We start from the raw sequence: 7,656 nt of genomic DNA on the forward strand, positions 1-7,656 counted from the left end.
ACATAACGGTTCACCATACGTGCATGCTACGGGAATCACAAACTTCAACACAAGTATTTCTCAAATTCACAACTACTCAACTAGCACAACTTTAATATCACCATCTTTATATCTCAAAACAATTATCAAGTATCAAACTTATCATAGTATTCAACACACTCATAAGAAAGTTTTATTATTAATATTGTATACCTAGCATATTAGGATTTAAAGAAAATTACCATGATATTCAAGACTCTCAAAATAATCTAAGTGAAGCATGAGATATCAATAGTTTCTATAAAACAAATCCACCATTGTGCTCTAAAAGATATAAGTGAAGTACTAGAGCAAAACTATATAACTCAAAAGATATAAGCGAAGCACATAGAGTATTCTAACAAATTCTAAATCATGTATGGCTTTCTCAAAAGGTGTGTACAGCAAGGATGATTGTGGTAAACTAACAAATAAAGACTCAAATAATACAACACGCTCCAAGCAAAACACATATCATGTGGCGAATAAAAATATAGCTCCAAGTAAAGTTACCGATAGAAGTAGACGAAAGAGGGGATGCCTTCCGGGGCATCCCCAAGCTTTGGCTTTTAGGTGTCCTTAGATTATCTTGGGGGTGCCATGGGCATCCCCAAGCTTAGGATCTTGCCACTCCGTGTTCCATAATCCATCAAATCTTTACCCAAAACTTGAAAACTTCACAACACAAAACTTAAGGTAGAAAATCTCGTAAGCTCCCTTAGAGAAAGAAAACAAAAGACCACTTCAAGGTACTGTAATGAACTCATTCTTTATTTATATTGGTGTTATACCTACTGTATTCCAACTTCTCTATGGTTTATAAACTATTTTACTAGCCATAGATTCATCAAAATAAGCAAACAACACACGAAAAACAGAATCTGTCAAAAACAGAACAGTCTGTAGTAATCTGTAGCTAGCGCAAGATCTGGAACCCCAAAAATTATAAAATAAATTTCTGGCGTGAGGAATTTATCTATTAATAATCTGAAAAAATAATTAACTAAATAGCACTCTCCAAATAAAAATGACAGCAGTTCTCGTGAGCGCTAAAATTTCTATTTTTTACAGCAAGTTCAATAAGACTTTCCCCAAGTCTTCCCAACGGTTCTACTTGGCACAAACACTAATTAAACACAAAAAACACAACCAAAACAGAGGCTAGTTAAATTATTTATTACTAAACAGGAGCAAAAAGCAAGGAATAAAAATAAAATTGGGTTGCCTCCCAACAAGCGCTATCGTTTAACGCCCCTAGCTAGGCATAACAAGCAAGAATAGATCTAGGTATTGCCATCTTTGGTAGGCAATCTATAAGTGGCTCTCATAATAGATTCATAAGGTAATTTAATTTTCTTTCTAGGAAAGTGTTCCATGCCTTTCCTTAATGGAAATTGGAATCTAATATTTCCTTCCTTCATATCAATAATTGCACCAATCGTTATAAGGAAAGGTCTACCAAGAATAATAGGACATGAAGGATTGCAATCTATGTCAAGAACAATAAAATCTACGGGCACATAATTCCTATTTGCAACAATAAGAACATCATTAATTGTTCCCATAGGTTTATTAATAGTGGAATCCGCAAGGTGCAAGTTTAGAGGGCAATCATCAAAATCACGGAAACCTAACAAATCACACAAAGTCTTTGGAATCGTGGAAACACTAGCACCCAAATCACATAAAGCGTAGAATTCATGATCTTTAATTTTAATTTTAATAGTTGGTTCCCACTCATCATAAAGTTTTATAGGGATAGAAACTTCCAATTCAAGTTTTTCTTCATAAGATTGCATCAAGGCATCAACGGTATGTTTAGTAAACGCTTTATTTTGACTATAAGCGTGAGGAGAATTTAGCACGGATTGCAACAAGGAAATACAATCAAGCAAGGAGCAATTTTCATAGTTAAATTCCTTGAAATCCATAATAGTGGGTTTAGCAACATCTAGGGTTTTAATTTCTTCAATCCCACTTTTATCAAATTTAGCATCAAGATCAACAAATTCTGAATTCTTGGAACGTCTTCTAGGTAAAGGTGGATCATATTCAATCCCATCATTATCAAGATTCATATTGAAAAACAAAGATTTAATAGGGGACACATCAATAACTTTTAAATCTTCATCATTATTTTCATAGCAACTAGAAGAACACGCTCTTATAAAGGCATCTTTCTTAGCACGCATCCTAGCGGTTCTTTCTTTGCACTCATCAATGGAAATTCTCATGGCTTTGAGAGACTCATTGATATCATGCTTAGGTGGAATAGATCTAAGTTTCAAAGAATCAACATCAAGAGCAATTCTATCAACGTTCCTAGCCAAATCAAAGCAATTTTTCTTCAATCATAGCATTAAATTCTTTTGCGAAGTAATAAATTCTTTAATATTAGATTAAAAATCAGAGGGCATCTTATTATAATTTCCATAAGAATTGTTGTAGGAATTACCATAATTATTAGAGGGATTGCTAGGATAAGGCCTAGAGTTGAAATTTCCTCTATACACGTTGTTACCAAAATTGTTCCTACCAACAAAATTCACATCCATAGATTCATTATTATTCTCAATCAAGGTAGACAAGGGCATATCATTAGGGTCAGAAGAAACACTCTTATTAGCAAATAATTTCATAAGTTCATCCATCTTCCCACTCAAAACATTAATTTCTTCTATCGCATGCACCTTTTTATTAGTAGATCTTTCAGCATGCCATTGAGAATAATTAACCATAATATTATCTAGGAGTTTAGTAGCTTCTCCTAAAGTGATTTCCATAAAAGTGCCTCCCGCGGCCGAATCTAAAAGATTTCTAGAAGCAAAATTCAATCTGACATAAATTTTTTGTATAATCATCCACAAATTTAAACCATGAGTAGGGCAATTACGTATCATTAATTTCATTCTCTCCCAAGCTTGTGCAACATGTTCATGATCAAGTTGCTTAAAATTCATAATATCGTTTCTAAAAGATATCATCTTAGCGGGAGGAAAATACTTAGAGATAAAAGCATCTTTGCACTTGTTCCAAGAATCAATACTATTTTTAGGCAAAGATGAACACCAAGCTTTTGCACGATCTCTAAGCAAAAAAGGAAATAGCTTCAATTTAACAATATCATTATCCACATATTTCTTCTTTTGCATGACAAATCAACGAAGCTATTTAGATGGGTAGCGGCATCTTCGCTAGAAAGGCCGGAAAAACGGATTTTTCATGACAAGATTCAGCAAAGCAGCATTAATTTCACAAGATTCAGCATCGGTAAGAGGAGCAATTGGAGTGCTAATAAAATCATTGTTGTTGGTATTGGTGAAGTCACACAATTTAGTATTATCTTGAGCAATCATGACAAGCAAGCAAACACAAAGCAAGCGAACAAAAAGAGGCAAATAGAGAGGGAGAGGGAGGATAGAGAGAGAGAGGGCGAATAAAACTGCAAGGGTGAAGTGGGGGGAGAGGAAAACGAGAGGCAAATGGCAAATAATGTAATGCGGGAGATAAGGGTATGTGATGGGTACTTGGTATGTTGATTTTTGTGTAGACCTCCCCGGCAACGGCGCCAGAAATCCTTCTTGCTACCTCTTGAGCACTGTGTTGGTTTTCCCCGAAGAGGAAGGGATGATGCAGCAAAGTAGTGTAAGTATTTCCCTCAGTTTTTGAGAACCAAGGTATCAATCTAGTAGGAGGCTATGCGCGAGTCCCTCGTACCTGCACAAAACAAATAAATCCTCGCAACCAACGCAAATAGGGGTTGTCAATCCCTATAAGGCCACTTACAAGAGTGAGATCTAATAGATATGATAAAAGATGCAAAGTAAAATAAAGGCAAAGTAAATAACTAAGTAGTAGGAGATCAATATGATAAAGATAGACCCGGGGGCCATAGGTTTCACTAGTGGCTTCTCTCGAGAGCATAAGTATTCTACGTTCGGTGAACAAATTACTGTTGAGCAATTGACAGAATTGAGCATAGTTATGAGAATATCTATGTATGATCATGTATATAGGCATCACATCCGAGACAAGTAGACCGACTCCTGCCTGCATCTACTACTATTACTCCACTCATCGACCGCTATCCAGCATGCATCTAGAGTATTAAGTAAAAAAACAGAGTAACGCCTTAAGCAAGATGACATGATGTAGAGGGATAGACTCATGCAATATGAAGAAAACCCCATCTTGTTATCCTCGATGGAAACAATACAATACGTGCCTTGCTGCCCTTACTGTCACCAGGAAAGGACACCGCAAGATTGAACCTAAAGCTAAGCACTTCTCCAATTGCAAGAAAGATCAATCTAGTAGGCCAAACCAAACTGATTATTCGAAGAGACTTGCAAAGATAACCAATCATACATAAAATAATTCAGAGAAGATTCAAATATTATTCATAGATAGACTTGATCATAAACCCACAATTCATCGGTCTCAACAAACACACCGCAAAAGAAGATTACATCGAATAGTTCTCCACAAGAGAGGGGGAGAACGTTGTATTGAGATCCAAAAAGAGAGAATAAGCCATCTAGCTACTAACTATGGACCTGTAGGTCTGAGGTAAACTACTCACACTTCATCGAAGAGGCTATGGTGTTGATGTAGAAGCCCTCCGTGATCGATGCCCCCTCCGACGGAGCTCCGGAACAGGCCCCAAGGTGGGATCTCGTGGATACAAAAAGTTATGGCGGTGGAATTAGGGATTTGGCTCCGTACCTGATCGTTTGGTGGTACGTGGATATATATAGGAGGAAGGAGTACGTCGGTGGAGCAACAGGGGGCCCACGAGGGTGGAGGGCGCGCCTAGGGTAGGCAGGCGCGCCCCCTACCTCGTGGCCTCCTGTTTCTTTTCTTGACGTAGGGTCCAAGTCTCTCTGGTCTTATTAGTTGAGAAAATCACGTTCCCGAAGGTTTCATTCCGTTTGGACTCCGTTTGATATTCCTTTTCTTCGAAACCCTAAAACAGGCAAAAAAACAGCAATTCTGGGCTGGGCCTCCGGTTAATAGGTTAGTCCCAAAAATAATATAAAAGTGGATAATAAAGCCCAATAATGTCCAAAACAGTAGATAATATAGCATGGAGCAATCAAAAATTGTAGATACATTGGAGACGTATCACGTATCTGTGGTGACAATGGGATATCACGTGATTCACTTGATGTATGTTTTGGTGATCAACTTGCGGGTTCCGCCCATGAACCTTTGCATAGGTGTTGGCACACGTTTTCATCTTGGCTCTCCGGTAGAAACTTTGGGGCACTCTTTGAGGTTCTATGTGTTGGTTGAATAGATGAATCTGAGATTGTGTGATGCATATCGTATAATCATACCCACGGATACTTGAGGTGACATTGGAATATCTAGGTGACATTAGGGTTTTGGTTGATTTGTGTCTTAAGGTGTTATTCTAGTATGAACTCTAGGGCTGTTTGTGACACTTATAGGAATAGCCCAACGGATTGATTGGAAGGAATAACTTTGAGGTGGTTTCGTACCCTACCATAATCTCTTCGTTTGTTCTCCACTATTGGTGACTTTGAGTGACTCTTTGTTGCATGTTGAGGGATAGTTATATGATCCAATTATGTTATTATTGTTGAGAGAACTTGCACTAGTGAAAGTATGAACCCTAGGCCTTGTTTCAACGCATTGCAATACCGTTTACGCTCACTTTTATCATTAGTTACCTTGCTGTTTTTATATTTTCATATTACAAAAACCTTTATCTACTATCCATATACCACTTGTATCACCATCTCTTCGCCGAACTAGTGCACCTATACAATTTACCATTGTATTGGGTGTGTTGGGGACACAAAAGACTCTTTGTTATTTGGTTGCAGGGTTGCTTGACAGAGACCATCTTCATCCTACGCCTCCTACGGATTGATAAACCTTAGGTCATCCACTTGAGGGAAATTTGCTACTATCCTACAAACCTCTGCACTTGGAGGCCCAACAACGTCTACAAGAAGAAGGTTGTGTAGTAGACATCAAGCTCTTTTCTGGCGCCATTGCCGGGGAGTTTAGCGCTTGAAGGTATATCTTTAGATCTTGCAATCGAATCTTTTTGTTTCTTGTTTTAGCACTAGTCTAGTTTATAAAAGAAAACTACAAAAAATATGGAATTGAGTTTGCCTCATACGCTTCATCTTTTTAATATCTTTCGTGAGTATGATGGAAAGGAAAATTGTGCCAAAGTGTTAGAAGAAGAATGCATTAAAATGTTTGGCACTAAATCTTTGAATGATGAGCATGATTGCAATGTTGTTAGTATGAACTCCTTGAATATCCATAGTACTAATGATGATTGCACTAGTTACGATGAAAATGTCTCCTATAAACATGTCAATTTTTGTGGAGTGCATTGGGTTTGTAAGTACACACCAAATAGGGAAGATAGATATTGCAAGAGGAATAAGTACTTAGAAACTAAATTGTTGCAAGAAAGGCTAGATGATTGTGCTGAAAAATTAAATTTTCTTGGCCGTACTTGTGGACTTTGCAATGAAAGTGGTCATTTAGCTATCTGATGCAAATTGTTTCATGATCTAATCGTGTCCAAAAATTGTGATGGATTGATTTACCTTGCAAATTATAATGAACTTAGTTTGCTTATGGGTTATGAAGAAATGAAACGTTTAACCAATCATCTTCCAGAATTTTCCCGTTACAAACTTCTTGGCTTTGATCTAGAGGAAATTTATATGTATTGTGCGATGAATTGCATTGAAAATCCTTATATTGCCAATTACATAAAGAAAAGAAAACAAATAGAAGATGAAGAGAATACTAATGAAAGCCCTCCTATTATTTCTTATGATGAATCAGGTAACGAGGAAGAGCCTCCTATTCAACCAATCTCACTAATAAGGAGCTCCAAAAAGAGGATTGAACCCACACATGATGTGGTGAAGAAGAAGAAAAGAAAAAGGAAGAGAGGTAAAAAGATATCTCCCCCAAATAATGCTGCTCCTATTACTATTGTGCCTCATGAAAATATAATTGTGGAAGATAATGATACTTCTTATGATCTTGAAAATCTTTTTCGCACTTGATTGGAAGAATATGATAATTGCTATACTATTGGTACTATCCATACTATTGATGATGAAAGTTATTATGCTTATGATATGAAAAGGCCCAAGCTTGGGGATGCTATGTTTGATGAAGATGATGTTTTTGAGAATATATTTGCTGCAATTAATGTTTGTCCCAAGCTTGGGGATGCTATGTGTCATGGTTCTAAGTCTGATAGTAGAATATGGGGGTAGGAATGGAGAGGCAAGATCTTAGCTATGGAGGAGTTGTACACACAAGGTTTACGAGTTCAGGCCCTTCTCGGAGGAAGTAACAGCCCTACGTCTCGGAGCCCGGAGGCGGTCGACTGGATTATACGTGTGTGAGTTACAGGGGGTGCGAACCCTTGTCCCAGAGGAGGGGGGTGGCTTATATAGAGTACGCCAGGACCCCAGCTCCCCTCCATTACACAGGGTTCAATATGCATTAAGAGGAGGCGTTACAGGTAACGCCTATATTAAAGTGCTACAAATGATCATTAAGTATGTGAATGAATGCTTGACCGTTGCTGCGTAGAGCGGCTTTAGGTCTTCTGATATGTCGAGTGTT

The sequence above is a fragment of the Triticum urartu genome, chromosome 3A (genome assembly GCF_056163025.1).
Source record: "Triticum urartu cultivar PI428250 chromosome 3A, HENAU_Tu73, whole genome shotgun sequence".
NCBI lineage: Eukaryota > Viridiplantae > Streptophyta > Magnoliopsida > Poales > Poaceae > Triticum > Triticum urartu.